The sequence below is a fragment of the Cryptomeria japonica genome, chromosome 2 (genome assembly GCF_030272615.1).
Source record: "Cryptomeria japonica chromosome 2, Sugi_1.0, whole genome shotgun sequence".
Classification (NCBI taxonomy): domain Eukaryota; kingdom Viridiplantae; phylum Streptophyta; class Pinopsida; order Cupressales; family Cupressaceae; genus Cryptomeria; species Cryptomeria japonica.
In genome coordinates, this window is record NC_081406.1 from 574500650 (window position 1) to 574522960 (window position 22311).

Below are 22311 nucleotides of genomic sequence, written 5' to 3' on the forward strand. Positions count from 1 at the left end.
GTGAAATGTGCATATTATTCTAGAATGTCAAATCAATTTCTAATGTAGCATTTTTATTAGATTATTATTTTTAGGCCTTGATATCTTCTAGGAGGTTTTCAAATAAAGTGTTTTGCAGACATTTTGTGCTTCAAGTTTACATAATAATTAAAATGAAGGAAAATAACTAGACTCAAATTGTATTTTAAATTTGAAATAAAATTTTCTTTTGAAAGTACAAAAATGAACTTATAGTCTATTTGGCTCATTATTTGAATCTCACGCTCGTAGGAGCAAAGAGTTGGGGCTACAATACAGAAGGCATAATCTAGTTCTATAAGCAATCCCAATAGAACCCCCATTGGCATAATGTTTGCAAGGATCAATTGAAATACCAAGCCACCCATAAGGCATCCAACCAGCCGAAAATTGAAAAATGGAGGGAGAAAGAGGATGAACAAGTGCAAGTGTCAGCAAATCCACTATAAATGTTGCATTCTATATTTTGGTCAAATCCCATTAATCTTCAAATCCACTATAAAATCCTTCCAATTTACTAAATAGGGTTGAAATGGTAGTGTGTGTTTTTACATTGAGTGGGTAAGGCTTATTGGGGCAGAAAATTGTGTTTTTTTGCAAAACCTATGACAAGCGTTGTGCCCTATGAACCATTCATTATAGAGCCTTTTAGCTCATCAATTAAATAACTTGATTTGAATAACTTGAACTCCAATTAAATAACTTGATCTTGTGGCAAACCTAAAACAAGGAGAATGTATGCGATCAACCTTAATCAAGGAGACTCTATGATGTAACTATCTCTGTATATTGATATCCTATTTGGGAGCATACTGGTCGGGTGTGGTGATGGAACTCACGTTACTTTGTATATGTTGTTATCAATTATACTCAATAGAAAAAAAAATGTGCATTTTATTCTAAAATGTCAAATCAATTTCTCTTTTTTTGGTCAATAATAATAATATGTATTTTATTAAATATAAAAATCAGTTACATCATGATGTTGACTATCTATTCTCCTATCCAAAAAATTGTCCTTCTTCAAAATTGGCAATATACAGCTAATACAAAATCTTTTCACATAAAACTCTTTTCTGCTACAATTTACCCCTAGATTTACTATCAGATGTTATCCATAATTACATTGTAAAAATTTAGCCAAAAAACATAAAAACCACACCCCACCCCATTCGTCAGCATCGCTGCAACATTTCAGAAGCCACCTTGAATGCCTGAACAGTCTCATTCCCGCTCCCAACCTTGACACTACCCCCACTCTCAGCCTCCTTGGTTGAAGAGTTCTTTTGGCTCCCTCTGCCTCCTCCCTGGCTATTACAATGAATGCTTCCAGTTCTTTGATCTGAATTAACAACTTCATTGCCTCCCATCCATTCTTTGCCTCCACCTTGCAATGGTAGGCTCACGTACCCGACACCCATCGAAGGAAGGGTATGATTTTTCATTTCACCCCTTCATCTTCATTTTCTTCTCCCTCACCTATATCAAACCCCTCACCTAATACTGCCCATTCCAAGCAAGTTTCTAACCCTTCATGAAATTATGCTGGAACGAGAAATTCCACCACGCTACGACTACTGCAATGCTTTCCTCCACTTCCAATACCCAAGCTAGAATGAGTGAATATATATCCATTCTGGTACGATATTTGTGTTTCATTTTTATAACACCTTCCTCAATATTAGAAAAACACAGTGTGGGAGATAATCATCCCAGAAGTTAAAAAGAACTTTGAGCCGTTTGAATGTCAGCTCACCTCGAAAAGCCCAAATCTGCTTCTTTGTCTTCAATGTGAAATTTGCCTTCATCTTTCTCAAGCAGAGATATCACCTTCAGCTCAACATTCACCAAATCCCCTTCACTTCTCTGAGATCTCACTTCTTACTTGCTTCATACTCTAAATGCAAGATGAAATTCAAGGTTTCTCGCATTTAAACCCACTACGCCTTTCAAAAATGGTGTCATTAATAATATCCTTCCCAATTAATGTTTGCGATCGCCTTGTCACTCCCCCATCATCTTTCTGAATCTATAAGAGTACCAAAGAGTACGTCCTTCATTTATGATCTTAAAAACTAATAATAACCGCCACCCTGAAATCTTATCTAAGATCTTCAAATCTGACTTCACCTGCTTTTTTGAATGCGAGTGCCCATTTAGATAAAATATCTGCCTCTACATTCTTTGTTCGCCTAATGTGACTTACGAACCCCCCTCAGAAGATTCTCTTGTCACAAGTAAACATAAGATGACATATGTCTTAGCTTTATCAATGATGTCTTAGCTTTATCAATGCCTTTTGAAATCAAATCAAAGTCCATGAAAAATAACCGACCAAGTTAAAGGGTGTGGAAAACTAAGTCCATCTTTGGGGAAATCTCTACTAAGTCCATGATCTCTTGTATATGTTCTTTGTCACCTTATAGTTATGCTTGCCCACATCTTGATGGACCATGGAAAACCTCAAGGAAATTTCGGTAACTACCTCTCTCATTCAATGGAGTGAAGGTACCGCCAAATAGGTATTTGTCAAATCTATCTTCCTTGAGCGAGGGAAATTCAGGAAGAGAAGAGGAAAGCGAGACATGTAGTAGGTATAAAAGAGGGTAAACGCATGGAATGTTTTCTTGCTAAAGTGGGGTCATGTTCTTATGATGATGAGAGCATAGGCGACATCGAGGTGCCCTTGAGGTACAAACATCTACGGAAACAATGGGCACCCAAGGAACTTCCTCTAATAAACATTGATTTTTGTGTCAACGAGAGGATATATCGCATAGCACCATCGTTATTACATGGTTTGAGCCTATTTTGCATGGACAACATAAAGGTTTGTTATGACAGAGTTATTGAATTGATGGAGTATGTCGAACCCTGTTACAGTTACAAAGATTGGATGCAACTGGTTTGATATACACAAAGTATGCATAGGTATGCATTGTCATCAAATTATATGCAGCTAAAAGATAAGGATCAAAATAAAGGAGTGCCTATGTACATTGACGGAAGGCCAAAAGCATTAAGGAATATTGTAGGGTTTATAAACAGTACACAACCTGGGTCAACAAATTAGCAACCCAATTGCACATTCGAGGCACATGAGGGAAACTGTGTATTCGTATGTGCAATAAAATCAATAATTGTAGGTGAAGAGTTGCTAATCAATTAAAATTTGAATCACAAAGATACAAACATAGTTACTATGGGGGTGGTACATACTATATACCATTTTACCCAACCTCCAATTAATGACTCCAATATACCATTTTATTATTATGTTTTTTTTCGTAAGTCTATTGGTCTCATTTCGCTAATATTTTTTATATTTAATTTTTATCACAGCGGGACATTGATCGTATGGGGAAGGCTTCAGCCCAGAGCATATATGGCAATGCATCTTCAGGCACTTCTTACTAATAGGTTTACCTCATTATTTCATGTTACTATCTCCAATTAGGACTGCCAATTCCTTACTCTCATTACTTGATCACATTCTGATTTTGATCACAATGTTTCATAAAGAAGACACAATTGGGACTGAATCCTATTGACTTGGAGCCTTCAAGGATTTCACACTACAACTCAATCCTCACTCAATGATAAGCAGTTAATCTTCATTACATTAGTCTTTCAAACGCGATCATGAAGGAACCAATTAATCACAATATAAAGGATTGCAAAACTCTTTATTTAAAACAAACCCTTAATGAGATGAACTGCCATATATCCAGTAAAAAATATTATCACTTCCTTAGCATGAGTGGTTATTGCATTCAATAGTAAAAAGCTAAAAACTTACTAATTCATGTTAATCACCTGTCCATTAATATAATAGTGTTACTAGGGTCTCCCATAAACTGTGTTAAAACATAGGGTTTTAATAGTTTTTAGAAAAACTACTATATCTCTTCAAATACTCCATTAAAATGCATAAGAAAGGATTCATTGGAAAGCTATTTCATTATACCATCATTATAAAATACTTTCAAATTCAAAATACAACATTTATGAGCCTTTTTGGCTCTGTGATAGTCACAAACCCTTTAAAACTTTATGGTAGTTGAGGGTTTGATGGGTAAACTTTGTCAAATGCCCTCCAAACTGATCCTCCACTCTTGACCTTGACCATACATGGTTTTATAAACCATTACAAACTAATTTATAGTCCTTCTAACTTCTCCAACCAACTCATGACCGATGGATGACATTTTGCATCTCTTTTGCACTTTTGGCAATGTTGCAACTTTGCAACTTTTGCATTTTTGACACAACTTTGCCAACTTTGACCATATCCTTCTTGGATTTTTCCAACATGACAAAAATGGACTCAATATAATCAATTACATTTTTAATCCTTTTGTGGATATTTTGACCTTAGTTTAATCTATCAAGACCTATTAGGTCTCTTGGTACAAAATGGCTCTTCAAGCCTTACAATTGAGTTGTTTTTGATATCAATGGACTTTATGACCTTACAAATCATGTATGAAAATTACAAATAAGTAAAAAAAATCTACTTTGACCTCATAAGATATCTTTATGCCTGGATGCCTCTGCACCATTTTATTATAATTTTTTTTCCTAAGGTATTGGGTTAATTTCGACAATGTTTTAAATATTCTTATTGCAGTCGGATGATCGGGGAAAGGCACAAGCAATAGAGGAGAGCATCCATAGGGAGGTGTAGTCACTATTATGCGATGATGACATTGCATATTCTGCGAACCCTCTAGATGATAAGGAAGACCTAAAAAAAATGCAATGAAGAAATCCTTCAATTATTATTCATAGTGCCTCAAACAGATGAGATAAGAGAAAGGGTTAAAATATTGACTTGGAGAGCACGAAATTTGCAAGTAAGCTATCATAAGATCTTTAATTATAGAATAAGTTCATTCATGGTTTTATATTTTGTACTCTTTTATGTCATTAACTATAATATGTGTTGTTTTTAGAGGATTTTTTGCGTCCTCATGATGCTGCTAGCCATGATCAGGGTACTGCGGGTGTTGCCCGGGGAGTAGGGGTTGGTATAAGTGTTCATCCTGATCTTTCTGTGCATACATCACATCATATGACCCCATCATTCATGCCTATATTGTCGACTGAAATGTCATCAACACATAGAATGCATACATCGGGTAGTGCATCCTCTAGCAGCGAACACATGTACCCGGGGATGCAGAGGCCACTAGTACTGTGATGTTTTAACAACATTTCCTGGAGCTTCTTGTATTACTAGTATGAGAAAATTTTTGGTCACATTTGTGGTGACTGAGGATTTCATTCCCATAAAGATAGAGAAGGTCCCAAGTACTTTAAAATATTTAATTATTATTATATATAATCCAATTGAAATTTACTTATTGATCACTCTTTTTAGACTAATGATCCCATGATCTTTTTGTAGGAAATGATGTTTTTAATAAACATCTAAATGATATTATATTGGAGATCTTCGCACCCACCATACGTACATGGTGGAATGTCCAAAATGAAGATTTAAAAGATGAGCTCATTAACCATTTAGTTGTGTTGTTTGGTAATAACACATTCAACCAAACCAAGGTCCTTAAGAAAGCGGGTACCTATCTAAAGTATGCGAGGGACCAATATAGGTCACATTTAGAGAAGAACAAAAAGTACGAGCGTCCCCCCAAGATTCTAGAGAGGGAGTGGAAGGACCTAGTGTCAAATCAAAAGAAGAAGGCTGAAAAGAAAAAAGGAAAGACACCACCGGGCCAAGGAAGGTATGTGATACTATCAACAATGTAATTATATACTAATTACTCTTTCTTTTTACATAATCTAACATATTTCACTTTTCATAGGTTGTCTGACACATCGAAGGCAACAAGGGTAAGAGTAGACAAACACAAGCAACAAAAACTTGGCTCTGGTGGTTAGATGAAATTATCCACATGAATTGTAAGTATCAATAAATGAAATATTGCATCCAAATAATAAATTTCAAACAATTTTGGTTTTATCACACCATAGAAGAAAAATTCATGATCTTATGCAAAAATGCAGGGCTCTGAATTCAAGAGAGTGCCCATAGAAGATGACCTAAAGATTTCCTTCTAGCAAGGCTATAGAGTCGTGGTTGAACGCCTAAGACTCTTGACTGGGTAAACACAAGCTTCCACTACATCAGACACGCAGGTAAATAAACTCAATGAAGTTTATTTAAAAATGAATACGTGTGCAATCTATTCAATATTAATTTCCACCATAAAGTAATTATGTGCCTATTTTTTTTAAACAGGAAATCAATGATAATACTGCACATGACATTGGAATGCAACCTAGTGAGGGTGGAGCACAACCTGTAGATGAAGGTCATGGGCATGTGCATCCCGATACTGGATGTATTCATGTGCTATACAAAATGCATTATGGATTAATACAATTAAACATCTTTAATTATATTTGGTGTATTAATTAATGTAACCTTTCATGTTTCAACTTTAGAACATGTAGAGCATGATCAACATGTTGAGCATGATCAAGCTAGACAAGATCAGGAACATGATGTAGCCCCATCAAGTAAAGAGGACCAGTGTAATGTTCTTTTAAACATATTTAATTGCAATTGGTGTATTAATTAATGCAACCTTTCATGTTTCAATTCCAAATGATTTAGAGGGTGTTCAACATGTTGAGCATGAGGCTATAAGACAAGATCGATGGGAATATGATGTGGCTCCATCAGGTAAATAACACCACTCTAATGTTCTTTTAATTAATGAAATACTTATAACAATAATAATAAAACATATCAATTTAACATTTCTTTGTTATTGTAGGAGACCCCCCCTTGTAGCGGCCTCCACGTCATGAGTACACGACTAGGAATATATTAAGATCATGAGTAGAGGGTAGAACAACTGAAGGGGAGAAAAATGATTTAGACAATGATGCTCCACTTCTTCTTTATTTAGCTGCAAAAAAGAAACAAAAAAAAGTGATTGTAATCATATTATGACAACCATATTTTTGATAATATGTAAAAAATGAGGCAATGAATGTTATGTTGGAATAAGGGATCACTGAGAGGGGGGGGGGGGGGGTGAATAAGTGAGCTACCGGTTTTCAAGTTTTCAACCTTAACTTTAAACCACCGGAAGCAAATACTTGAAACTGAAAAGCAGAAACATAAAACAAATAACCACAAGATCATAACACCAAATTTTTATATGGAAACCCAAATGGGAATAACCATGGTGGGATTTTAACCCACAATATTATTCCACTATGGCCAGTAGCAAAACAATATTACAATATGGGAATACACAGGCATTCGGGCACACTGCCTAGAGCTCACTGCTCAATTACAATAACCTGGAAGGCTACAACCCTTTGGGAAGTCTCACTGACTTACAAGATAGTGACAGTGATGAAATAAAATGAATGAACTTTGAAATAACATCTGCAATTCTTGGATGAGTTCAAGTTAAGTGCTAAATACATCGAGTAGAGCACCTTCTATGTTCTGTTATGTTTTGCCATGTTCACTATCTTAGTCAGTTACTGGATCAAGAATGCATACGTGAAACTATGCCAAAATGAATTCTTGATCACCTCTTGCTCATATACACTCGCACCATACACCAAAAAGATCATCCACACCAAAGTTATATACCAACAACCATAAAATAGGTCATACATCATGTCGGTCTGCTAGTGTAATGTGTAGTCACATGTCGGCTTGACCGAATTCAAAAATATAAGTGTGGATCACCAAAACAATAGAAAAATGATGTGTCTATGTCACCCCAATTAATCCAAACATGCTTCAATGCACCACAATCACCAGAAAGCTTTCGGACCCAAAAATGCTTTGTTCTTCTTAAAATGCCGGTTAACACCTGCTTCTGGATAAGAAGAATTATGACCACCAGATCAAATCTCTATGAAGAATTTCTATCAATGAAAACCCTAAACTAATAATTAACCACCGAATGAGTGTCAATTGCCAACAATCTCCCCCTTTGGCATCGATGGCAACACTCGTAAAAAATGTCTAAGTGTTGATCATTGTATGCTGGTTCAAAAGAATCAAAAGAATTTATGAGGCTCCCCCTTAGACAAAGAATTCCACTCTTCTATACTGTGCATTTTTCACCGTGTCTCTTCCCCTTTCATAGAAATTCCAAAGATGGGGTGTTGTCCAAAATTATATACAAAGATACTTATAAATACTTGAAGATGTTAGGATAAATAGTCTTAAAAAATCCTAGGTGAGTATCCCACCCACTCTTCAAGTTATCTAAAACTATAATGAATGCATTAAATAGAGTGGCATGCATCTCTAATCCCCTTAAGTTAGATGACACAGGTCAGACCATCTCCTTCATGCAATCTACCTTATTACTCAACATAGTGTCCAACCAGCGAGCAATCATGTTCCAGAGTTCACCAACTTTTCTCAAAATTTTGTTCTTGCCCACTTGGAGGCTTGAGATCTGATCATTTAGAGCCATAATCTGCCCTTCAACACTTATGGTTAAAGTTATATCTGGATCAAAGGACTGTGAAATACTAGCAAGCTTTCCCTAACAAACAACTATCTGCTTGTCTATATCTATAGTGAATTTGGGCAAAATTAGGCAAGATTTGTACAATTTACCGCCTTTTGACAATGTATCAAAAATAATTTGTAATCTCTTATTTAGTCTCACTCTATCATCCTCAATCATCCTCTAGAATGTCTATATCCTAACATCCTTAAATTTATCCAAAACTTTCTGAGTAGCAGTCTTCTCCAAAGAATCAATATTTGTATTTACACTGTTAATTAATTGCAACAATTTATCAGAGGGGCTATTATTTGAATCTAAATGTACATTTGGAGCCACAATCTGTAAAACATCTACCGTACTGACATCAAAATTATCTTTTTATCTTTAGACTCCGACTTCACCAAATCTTGCCTAGCCTGGGCTTGCACAACAGCTGTGAGCATAAGCTTTTCCGTAGGAGACATCTTTCCAAGGTTCAGCGGACCATCAAGATTGATAGGGATTTGAGGTGGGGTCCCTATAACCAGAGGAGTGATGATTGCCAGATCAACTACTCCTTTGCCCTTGTCAGACTCTCCAACCTTTGTCTATGCACTCTCATCATCCCTCTTCTCTTCTCTATCCCCTTTATCTTTTTCACTGGTGTTGCCACTTGGTGCGGTATCAACCTGTTGGATCTTAGGGGTTTCAAAGCTTGTTAGCAACAATCAAGAAGGAAGACTGAGAGGGGGGTGGGTGAATCAGTCTTCACTGGATCTCAACAAATTAAACTTCAAAACATAAACTGATAGACTGCAACAATAACAGATAATCAAATTAATAGCACAACACACAACACCAAAATTTTTGACGTGGAAAGCCCGGTTAAGAGAAAAACCACGATGGGAACCTACCCACAGTAAGATGATACTCTGCAGTAGTATGTGAAAATATTACAATGGGGAATGCAAATGCATTCAAGCACACTACCTAGAGCTCACTGCTCAAAAGATATATTCTCGGAAGGCTAAAACCCTCAAGGAAGTCTCACTGACTTACAATATGATTCAGACTGCAATCCAAAAGAAATGAACTGCAATGATAGCATCTATAAATGTCCGATGACAGTTCCAGTTAAGTACAACTATCTTCTCTACAACACCAATCTCACCTCAACACTATACTGAATGATAACTCTCTTGTTCGTACAATCACCTCTCTATGATAATGCATACACAATACTGACACCTAAATTACATAAGCTTCTCACCTATATATACAAATCATCAACCTTGATAACAAGGTCAGCTAAACCCTCAACCCTCAACTCATAATTATAAAAATTACATCACATGATACAAAGATCGACCACTAGACTAATATTATGATTTAAACTACATAGCATGGACCTAATTCAAAATTTCAAATGATCATAGACTACACCACCAGAAATACCACATAACATGAAAATCATCATCTATTCATAGAAGTAACCAAAAACTCGCACAATGATCAATGCGGATCACCAAAACAAATTGGACATGACTAGGAAAAACCAACAAGCATATTAGAATCATCCAGAATAGTTGCACCAACACCTCTTTTCAAATCTTCATCGGTCAACATCTCAAAGCTCAAGAACACAACCAATCAAAAACTATCATGAAGAAAGATAACTTGCGGAGCACCAAATAATGAACCATATAAAATTAAGATACACAAGATCATCCCAAACAATATCCCAAAGTATCAACACAAGATCTGATCACACTATAATATACCGGAGGAAATACCAGATTCTGCAAAACAGTGATCAACAAAACCAAACTACAAAACTGGATCAAAAAGTCTTCCCAAACTCACCAGAATAAAACACAGGAATATGTTAACATCAATGACAACATATCCTAGCAGAAACAATGATAAACCAAATCCAACAATCTCCCCAACAATCCAACAGAGTTGTCCACAACTGGAGGAGTATCACTGGTCTCAACATCAAGTGTAGTGTTACCTTGATCATTCAAATGATCCTCAGTCTGAGTTTCATCCTTTCGACCACCATAAACATCTTTCTTTTCTTCTAGATGATAGGACTTAAATGCATCTTTGTACAGGGGATCATTTTGAATGATTTTTCTCCATATATATTTTGTCTCTTTCCTCACCTCTTCCACATTTTCAATCATCAATTTGTTCACCCTATTCTTGCTTTGAAATTCCTTCTTGTTTGCCTCTTCAATGAGTCTCTTGGTTTCACTTTGAGAAACACAGGTGCACACATTGATTAGCTCTCTTTCATCTTTTTGTAAATCTTACTTGTTGTCATTCTCCTTGCATCTATAAGGTTGTACAAATCCTTTGGAATGGTCTTCTCCAACTCAATTAATGTTTTGCTAAAATTGTGTAAATATAGTACAACTGCTTCCTCAACCTTTCTCTTATCAACCTCATCTAGATTTGCAAAACACACTCCAATATTATTTAGATTTCCATCTACAATTATCTCATCAATCAACTGATCTATTGTCAATGACGAAACATATTTAGATTTACCTTGTTTGACACCGGACTCAGGTTGAGTTTTGACCTTTCTTTCTCTCTTAGGTCTTTCGGCAGAGGCAAGATCTGATTATCCACTGGACTATGACTTCCTCACCACTCTGAAAAAATCACCTTTCTTCTTTTATTTTCCTGCTTTCTCCTTAGACTTTGTTTTAGAAGCTATCAGAGATAGTGCAACATTGGTCCTTTTAGGCTTTTCTTTCCACTTCAACACACCTTTTCTGGATGGGCTAGGTCCTGCAGATTGTGCCATCGGAACAAGAGAAAATTGGGTCTCCTTAGGTTTGACCTTGGAGGGAACCAGATCAACCTAAGGCTTCTTGGTTTCCTCTTTGGCCCCCTTCTGCGCATATCTCTCCCTTTCTTTCTTCACCTCCTCCTGGGTGAAACCCATCTGAGCTGCCACCTCCTCATCTATCTTAGTAACTTTTCTTTTTTCTAGCAGGTGCAGTGAATTGTCTATGCAATTCAAGGTCTTTCTCCTTGAATGTTTCAAATCTCCCTTCCTTGGGATTCACCAATTGACTCAAAAGGTGTTGGGCATATGCCTCAAGTGTAATGGAGCCAACTCCATACCCCATGGGCATGATCCATACTATTTTGGGCTTCACTGCTTCCATTTGGCATTGATCTTTGTCGACCATGAAGCATATGGTTTGCTCATACTTTTCCACATTTTCCTTAGGGATCCTCTTTCTGCTTTTCATTTTTGCTTGGAAATATTTAAAGTATACCCAGAGAGAAGATATTCTCATTGTTGCATCTCCAATTCCCCATAATCCCTCTTTAATCTGCATGGCCACCGGTTTGTCATAGGCCCATTGGACCTTTCCTTTTATACTGGGTATCTCATTCAATAAGTATAGAGCCAAGCAAATAAGAAGAGTACCATATATGAAAGTTTGCTTCTTATCTTGTTTAATCTTCTTCAAATTGCTTAACAACTCATTCAGGAGGGCTAAACATAGGTCATACCTTCTATCATCCTTGAGCATCTGATATGCAGAATAAATGGTAGTACCAGAGATAGAGTTGTACCTTCTTGACTAGTAAACCTTGTAGTCGACCACCATTGATGCAAATTTTACATCATCCTCCACTATATCACTTATAGTCATAGCCTTGTTGTAAGATTTGGAACCCATGGTGGCTATCATCGTATCATTCGATAATTTTCTAAAACTGGGTATATCACCAGTTTCATTGAGGCAGGTCATGACTTGGATTGCCTATTTGGTAATCTTGTGAGGCTTGTCAAGCCATATGAACTCGTCATGAACATGGCTAAGAATATACCGGATCCACTCTACTTCGTCGAACAATGGAAAATAGATGAATTGTGAGAAACCCTTTTCTTGAAGAACTTTGTACTCGGGTTTGAGATTGCCCAAACCATCTGCCAAGTGTTTGTTGTACAGGTCCAACATATCTACATTTCCAAGCTCCTCGAGATCACAATGTGTTTAAGCCCTAATATCTTCATTATGAAGCACGTCGTAGGGCACCGATGAAAATGCACCTTTCGAATCATCCTCAACTGACTTGAAAGGGTGTTTCTTGAAAATAGATCTGGCCCTGTCCTTAATCTCGACCACCAAAGGGGTATCTACACTAGAAGTTGAGGCCATTTTAAATGATAGGGTTTTTGAAAATAGAAAGCCTGAAGAGATAAATACCTTGATTCACAACCAAGCGCTGAAATTTGCTTTAGAATCACTGAAATCACTGTCAAAATTGCCAAATCGCTTTGCTCTTCTTCTCTGCACTGTTTACTTTATTGCATTGTGACAAATGAAACTTCAAAATGTACTTTTATCCTTCAAAAACCTAATATTACACTGTACTAAATGTTGCAACCGGTTACCATGATTTTCATGAAGTCGCATATCAGAGCATCAAATCCTTCCTGAAACTTCCGGATAACATCTGTACATATGATACAATCCTTCTGCAACCTTCCAGAATCAATTGCAGACCACCGAAGAGGGGTTTGTTTAGAATTTGTATGAAAATCTCCCCCTAAGGCATAAAGCCCTAGTTATCGAATGAAGATCTTGCACCGGATTTGGGTGCAGACCCATTGTCAATTTTAGATTCATCTTTTCTAACCCACATCTTCTCATGTTTGTCTATAATCTCTTTTACCTTCACTTTTCCCTTCTCATATGATTTGTTCTTATTTTCCAGAACACTATTCTTATTTTCCGGAACATTGTTCTTGCTTCTATAGTACTTTGCAATGTGACTGATTTTGTTGCATGTATGACAAACAAAATTATTCTGCATGGGTTTGAAGTTCATCTGATTTGGTCTCATCCTGTACTGATTAGAGATATGTCCAAACATCCCACAAGCATGGCACCTTTTATTTTGGAAGTTATTCATTACTACTCTACACATATTTGACTTGTGTCCAGAATTATTGTATATGAAACATTGACTGGTAAAGGTAGGAAAATTATTTATGTTGTTCATTCCATTATTCATCCTACTTTTGCATTTATTCGCCATATGACCGAACTTATTGCAAGTAAAGAATCTACCATTGAATTTATGAGCATTAGGCTATCTTACCAGAGGATTCTTGCTCTTCTTTTGATCAGGTTTTGCATTGCCTTGTCCAGATCCGGAGGATTCACCTTTCTCAAATCCAAGTCCTCGCATGTCCTTTCCATGTCTATGACTTTCCAGCATCTCATCAAGCCTTGCCGAGCTATCTTTGAATTTGTCTTTGTATTCATTAGCAGTAGCAAGTTAATCCCTTCAAGTAGCAATCTATCTTCCAAGTTCTTGACCATTATTTCTTAACTGAGTCAACTCAAGCTTCAACTGATCATTCTCATATGTAATCCTAAAGCATTCAGCAGCTCTTTCCTTCAATTATTGTGCCAGATTCTCTTCATTATTCTTTTAGTCCTCATTCTCCTTAGTTAGCTTCATCACAATAGATTGCATCTTATTCTTCAAAGCAACATTCTCTCTTTCAAGCTTGTTAACTTCATTAGCTTTAGCCTAATATTCCATGATCTGATCTTCTTTCTCCTTCAACTTGTCCATCAATTCTTTCCTCGTCTCTTGATGTGATCACTTGATCCTACAAGTCATTAATAAAATCATTAGTAGCATTCAAGTTTTTCTTAAAGGTACATATCTCATTTCTAGCTGCATCAATATCCTCAAGTGCCACATTGAGTTGTCTCTGAAAATCGGAATCCATTGAATCAATCTCCTAGACCTTCCTCAAGTGGTTAAGATTCCTCAGAGGAACTAGGCTCTGATACCAATTGTTGGAACCGACGATCACTAAGAGGGGGGTGAATCAGTGATCTATCGGTTTTCAAGTTTTCAACCTTAACTTTAAACCATCGGAATCAAATACTTGAAACTGAAATGCAGAAACATAAAACAAATAACCACAAGATCATAACACCAGATTTTTACGTGGAAACCCAAATGGAAAAAACCATGGTGGTATTTGAACCCACAATATTATTCCACTATGGCCAATAGCAAAACAATATTACAATATAGGAATGCACATGCATTCAGGCACACTGCCTAGAGCTCACTGCTCAATTACAATAACCCGAAAGGCTACAACCCTTAGGGAAGTCTCACTGACTTACAAAATAGTGATAGTGATGAATTACAATGAATGAAATCCGAAATAGAATCTACAGTGCTTGGATAAGTTTGAGTTAAGTGCTAAATACATTGACTGGAGAACCTTCTTTAATTTGCTCTATTATGCCCTGTTCACTATCTCAATCAGATACCAGATCAAGAATGCACATGTGAAACTGTGCTAAAATGGATTCTCTATCCCCTCTTGCTCTTATACACTCGCACCATACACCAAAAAGATCATCCATACCAAACTTATATACTAACAACCACAAAATAGGTCATACATCACATCGGCCTGCTAGTGTAACATGTAGTCACATGTCGGCTTGACTAGATCCAAAAAGATAAGTGCAGATCACCAAAACAATAGCAAAATGATGTGTCTATGTCGGCCCAATCAATCCAAACACGCTTCAATGCACCACAGTCACCGGAAAGCTTTCAGACCCAAAAATGCTTTGTTCTTCCTGAAATACCAGTTAACACCTACTTCCAGATAAGAAGAATTATGACCACCAGATTGAATCTCTATGAAGAGTTTCTATCAATGACAACCCTAAACCAATAATCAACCACCGGAAACCACCAGATGAATGTCAATTGCCAACATGTTATATGTTAATGAATGAATGTTATATGTTATTAATGGATGAATGAATGATTAATGTTATATGATCAAGTATGGGGAATTGAGAGTGATGTGAGGGTGGGGGGGGGGGGGGGGGGGAAATGAGCTTCCACCTTCATGTGGTTGGCCCTGTTAAGTAGAGAATATTAAACTTTTCTCAAAACAAAGAGAAGCTCAATAAGGTAATACACTTTTCAATATTTCGTTATGTTGCACTTTTAAGCTTATGTGATTTTCATTAGTTCTCTTTGCTTCAATATGTTACCTTTTGTACTTATTTTACTTTTTAACACATCTTATATGTTACCTTGGATGACAACTTTTGTAGGGGATTCCAATTGGCACAATATTTCCAATTGAGAGATTATTCCAAATTGAGGTGTTAAGGGTGGCATTGGTTGTTCCCTGGGGAATTTAAGCCTTAGTGAGTTAGAGCGACTTACTTGTGTCTTTACTTAGAAGATACATGACTTGATTGGTGTCCAAATAGATGTTCCATCTCTTGATATGGGTACCAATCTTCAAGTATTTTCATGGTTTTATGCCCTCTTTTTTAATAGAATATAACTTGATCTATTCTATCTGATTACTCTTGTGTAACTAAATGAGGTGGTCTTAAGTGTTTATATTATAAATATACTCATAAAATTTATGTGACACAGACAATGACTTGGATATTAGATGAATACTCAAAATTCCATGGCTACTCACCTGCAATTGTAATAGGAAAACCTGTTGTGAGTATAATGAACTCATCTTGAAGCACCAACAATCTAAGTATACCAATTAGGATTTATATAATTTCTTAATTTTCACAAGACTTTTATTTGGTTATGATTTAGGCGGATCCATTGGTAGAGATGTTGCAACTGGTAGAGGTGTTATGTTTGTAGCAAAGGCTCTGTTGGCAGAGTATGGGATGAGTATATCAGATCAATGTTTTATTGTCCAGGTAAGGATATTTTTCTTCATCCCATGGCTTTGTTTAGTCAAGAGCCTTGCCCCTTTGTGTGACTAACTAGGGTATGGGCCAGATTTGTAACAATAAGAGGTAGTTGATGGTTGAGGGAGACAACTAACCATTTCTATATGTTTTCTGCAAGGAAGCGAAGGGATTGGGTGTCATATGGGTCACATGGGAAGGTGCCAGTTTTGAGCAAGAGTAGGTGGTCCTATCTTAAAAAGCCATGAGAATAGGTGGTTCTATATTATCAAATTGTGAAAGGTTTATTCTCTATTATTATTATTATTATTAAATTGATTTGACTTTATTTTTTCTTGGTTTACAATAGAAACTTATTTTTCATATTTTTTATGTTCCTTTTGGGAACTTTTTTTTTATATTATAATTTATTGTGCCACATTATGATCTATTTGTGGTTTTTGAATATTCGTCAAATGGATCTTGAGGCAAAAAGTTTGCAGCCTAGTGTAAAGGGCAACCTGCTTGCCAAACTGAGGGAATACAAATCTAACCTGAACAACTTGAAAAGAGATGTGAAGAAGGCTTCCTTAGCTGATTCACAAAGTGCAAGAGATGAGCTGCTTGAATCTGGAATGAGTGATGCATTAATGGTATTGTTTCTAACCAAATAAAATTTGTCATATCTTTCTTTTTGACCATAAGATAGTTGTGAATTCCCTCAGTTTGAACTTTTCTATTTTCATTCTCTTCAAACATAGGATTCTTTCTTAGAAAAGGTATATTTTTTGGGGACTGCAAAAATATCTTTAGAACTATGTAATTTTTTGTTGTATAAGTACCATCTTCTTCGATAATCAATATCACCCATCTATCAATTGATAAGTCTACAATTTTGCTTTTAAATGTGAATTTTATACGAATCCGCTAGGTGGATGATATTTAATGCTTTTGTTGGGTATTAACTATTAACTATTAAGGTTGTCACATTACTTCTTTGTGCTTGTATATGATTTTTCAATTTTAAGGAATACATGTAGAAAGTATTTGCACATATGGAGAAATGTTCCATTTCAATTTTTTAATTATTATATTACTATATTGATCATTTATGATTCGGGCATCAACAGATCAAAGGGGGAGATTATTGATGTCAACTGAGATGCTTAACTAGTCTATTGATCAAATCAAATAGAGTAAGAGAACCATACTAGAAACAAAAGAGCTTGGGGTTTCCATCCTTCAGGACCTGCACCAACAGTGACAAACACTTTTGCACACACATGATACGGTATAAATTTCCCTTTTAAACTATTCTAATATCATTTTTGTCACATGAGATCTTTAGTTTTTAAACTGTTCTAATATCATTTTTGTCACATGAAAATTATAGCATTTTTCTCCTCAGAAAATTAAGTGTACATGTGGCTTACAATTAATAGTTATAAAGAACAACACGATTTTAAATCTGTTAGTTAAATATATAACATGTTTTTGTATATATCTGGTACTTCTACTATAGAATTTGAGTTTCAAAGAAAAGTTCTTACAAAACTGTCTTGTGCATTTGAAATACAAGGACATGAAAAAACTAGCAAGCAAACAAATCTATTCAAGAACTACAATTGCATGATGGTTTAGTTTGACAATGTTGTTATAATAAATATTCCTTATGCCTTTAGAGAAAGTAATGAAACCATCCAACCCTCCCACATGATCCATCCTCAAGTTGTTAACCTCAATATGGCCATCACTCATCCCTTACCAGATAATGGCTCGATGAACTACTCCCTTTTGGATCCAATCTTTGGTGGTTTGGAGGCACCTAGGGAGTCTGAACGAATAATATTTTTTTGAAAACTACAGGTTTCGTCATAATTTTGATGAACCCCATCCAACAAAAAACAAAAACGTTTGACGTAGTTGCTGTACAAGCGACAATCATTTCGTCGTAATGTCAAATTTTTTTTTGGTCGACATCATTGGAATATCGACGAATGTTTGGTGCTTTTTCGTCATAAAGTCAACAAAATGTTTGGTCAATATCGTTGGAATATCGATGCTTTTAAAGAGACATTGTACAATGTTTTGTGATTATTTTCGTCGCAAGTTGGATGAGTTTTTTTGTCGATTTATCGATGAAAACCAACTTCAAAGACCCTCCCACCGTCCGATGATAATCTGTTGGAGGTTTTATGTATTTATGTTTGTAAAAAAAGTGATGAAATATTAGTGACAAAAATCATTTGGGTATTTCATCGGTAATTCGACAAAAGTTTGTCGATATATCAACAAACATTAGTCAGAACTTGGAGTCAAATACAATAGTGTGAGTCTGATGATCAAGATGTTAAAGCAAGTGTAGTATGAATAAGAGTGATCTGGAAGAGATATTAATTCAAGATGTTGTTGCCCATGAAGATGTTCAAGAGTCTGAAAATCATAATAATCAGAAGACCACTAGGTATGTAAGATTAAATCATTCAGAAAATCAAATTATTGGTGATAAAAATAAAGGTATGATGACTAGGAGAAGGATTGTTGCTGAAGAGACATGTTTGATTTCTAAAATTGAGCCTACAGATGTTGTTGAAGCTTGTAAGGATGAAAATTGGGTAAAATGTATGGAAGAAGAGTTAGATTAGATTGAGAAGAATAAAAGATGGGAACTTGTTCCGAGACCTAAAGAAAAGAATGCAATTGGTACTAAATGGGTGTTCCATAATAAGATGAATGAAGATGGACAAGTTGTTAGAAACAAATCAAGACTGGTATGTAAGGGATATTCACAAATGGAAGGTATTGATTTTGAGGAGACCTTTTCTCCGGTAGCTAGAATTGAAGTTGTTAGACTTTTTCTTGCATATGCTTCTCATAAGAAATTCAAGGTATATCATTTGGATGTGAAGTTAGCCTTTTTGAATGGTGAATTGGAAGAGGAAGTTTAAATTGAGGAATTGGATGGATTTTCATTGACTGATGAGGAAGACATGGTATGCAAATTGAAGAAAGCATTGTATGGTCTTAAACAAGCCCCTAGAGCTTGGTATGCTAGATTGGATAGGTATTTGATGAAGTTGGGATTTTGTAAAGGTACCGCTGATAGTAATTTGTACTTCAAGATTGATAATGATAATATTTTGATAGTTGAAGTCTTTGTTGATGACATTATTTTTGGAGGAGATGATGATTTGAGTAAGAAGTTTTCTGATGATATGCAAAAAGAATTTGAGATGTCTATGATAGGTGAGATGAGATTCTTTTTGGGATTGCAAATTACATAGATTGATAAATATATTTTCATATCTCAATCTAAGTATGTGAAGGAATTTCTGAAAAAGTTTGGGTTAGATGATTCCAAACCTGTTGGAACTCCTATGGTGTCTGGATGCAAGATGAAAAAAGATGATGAATCTCCAAAGGCTAACCGTACCTTGTATAGCTCTATGATCAGTGGACTGCTATATTTGACTTAGACTAGACCTGACATTATGAGTGTTGTATGTCTTGTTGCAAGATTTCAGGTTGATCCTAAGGAAAGTCATATCAGTGCTATGAAGAGGATATTCAAATATTTGAAGGGAACAATTGTGTGGAGAATAAAAATGGAACCGAGTAACTAAGACCTAATCACACTCTCATGTACACATTGGAATACAAAATCTCTTAAGGAGATGATTCACTTTGACCACTTCTTGTGAGAGAGAAAGGGTCAAGGAATATCTTTAGGGTTTCTATTCCTTTGTTGCAAATAAAGAGGAGATGTGCAAAATCCAATGCAATGATCAACTATGCTAGGAGATGTGGAGCGAAGCACACACAAACTAAAATGCAGATTATTTCTAAACTGAAACTAAGATATAGAAAGAAGGACTAAAAAATGGAATCAGAGGTACACCTAATACTAAAACTTATGCAAAATCGACAGATCCTAGGGCGCTGGGCACCCTTGTCCCTGTACTAGCAGAAAGTTGAACTTCTGAATCTTAGATCCTGAGGTTATGATATGTAGATCTAGTAGTTGAAACTGCAAAATCCTAGGGACCAGGGTACCACACCCTGGTCCTATCCCAGGGCACCATGCCCCTGTCTCTGAGATTTGAGATCAGATTTTATCCTTGAGACTGTCTTTGTGTCTTTCGTCGATCCCAAAATTTGTGCATGTGCTGAATTCCTGTACCTGCACCTGCAATTTGAAAAAGGGTGTCTAGGTGGCTATAGAGGGTTTTGCCTTAGTCAAACCCCTTGTTTTGGTGGTTTCCACCTCCACAAATAGCTGATAATATATTGAAAAATGTGTGTGCAAGAATCTTGTGTGTATGCAAGATCCTAAATGAACAAGAAAGTAGATCTAGAGTTCTACCCCACACTTTGGAGAGCAAACCCTAAATGAGTGTAAATGTAAATGTAAATGCTTCAAATCACAAGTGCAATAATGGATCTAAATCATGAATGCAAATCTGAAAATGAATGTTATGAAGCTCACACAAACACATGAAAATAACATGAAACCATACCAAACCCTAAGGGAGACATACAAGCCAATCAACAGTCAGTGATCTCCTATTATTATTCAATGTCTTCAAAGCTCCTAATTGATGTTGAAGATGATTGATGAAGGTTTGATAAATGCTTGATGAATGCTTGATTTTCTATTGTAGACTTCACATAACCTGCACTTTCTCTTCACAAGAGGCTCCTTCAATCACTAGATCTTAGATCCTTCAAATGAGGAAAGGATGACTTTATGTAGTAGACCCTAACTTTGTTTTGAGTCATAGGCTGACCTAGAAATAATTTTTTCCAATCTCTTAAATTTGAATATTAAAGTATCGCCAAAACATGCTCCTGAAATTCGAGGAGAAAAAGTCGAGACCATGTTTTTGGGAAAATGGTGTCTCAACCTTGCATCTACATGAGGTTACTATTTATAGTAAGTTTTTATTTGAGCATGAAATGGTGTGAAATTATCCCCAAAGCTTCTAGTTGGCTAGATAAGCATTTTGGTTAAGTTTCATTGCAAGATCGCAACTAATTTTGAATATACTAAATTTTCCGTTTTGGAGGGGTCCAATGAAAGGTTTAAATTTGATTTTGAGGATTTTAGAGGCCCTGAAATACCCTAAAAAGTGGGCATAAATGACATAGATGTTTATGAGGCAATATAGAACTTCACAAGCTTTCCAATGCTTCAAACGGTTTATCAATAGGACACACGGTTCTCAAGTTATGGCCTCCAGAAGTTTGTACTCCTGAAATAGGAAATATAAAATACATCGGACACATAAATGAATTGTAAAAAGGGAGGGACATGTCATAGCACATCTAGAAGGGAGATAAGGACAGATACACCTTGTTGGGTGGTTTTATCCCATGGTTTTGTAACACCGTTTGATGGTTTCTTGTATTGTATCTCTTATATATGAGGTGCGTGAGATAGAGGTTGTGTGCAAGAGTCTTATGGCTATTGAGTTACCTTTGAATCTTTGATTAGTGGTACTCATACGAAGAGATTACTCTGCAAGTATATTGCAATCTTTTTTGATTGCGGAATAATGTATTGGGCGGCTTTTGGAGTGTGGGTTTTTTCTCCCAAAAGGGTTTTCACCACGTAAATCACTGTGTTATGGTTTGAATGTTACTGTATCTATTTTTGTTTTCTATAACTATTGTGATGATATGTAAAAGTTTTTGCATTACCCTCCTCTCAAGGTTAGTGTAGGAAGTTTCTCCACTACTTAACTTCCTTACAAGTGCTATCAAAGCTTAATCACCTTTGGTTTCAGTTGTGGGTTGTTGGGTTTTTTTTAAACTAATCCAGATTGGAGTGGGAGCTTTTGCATAAGACATTTTTTGATCTTGTTGCAATAATTTTCATATGGTAAGTTCGTCAGGGAAAATAAAGGTGGATAAACTTAATGAAACAAATTTTGAGATATGGAAGCTGAAGATAGAAGATTTGGTAATAGATCGAGATCTATGGGATGCTGTTGATGAGAATCTCCAAATACCCCTTAGATCCTACTGTGACGGCCTAGTATGATGTT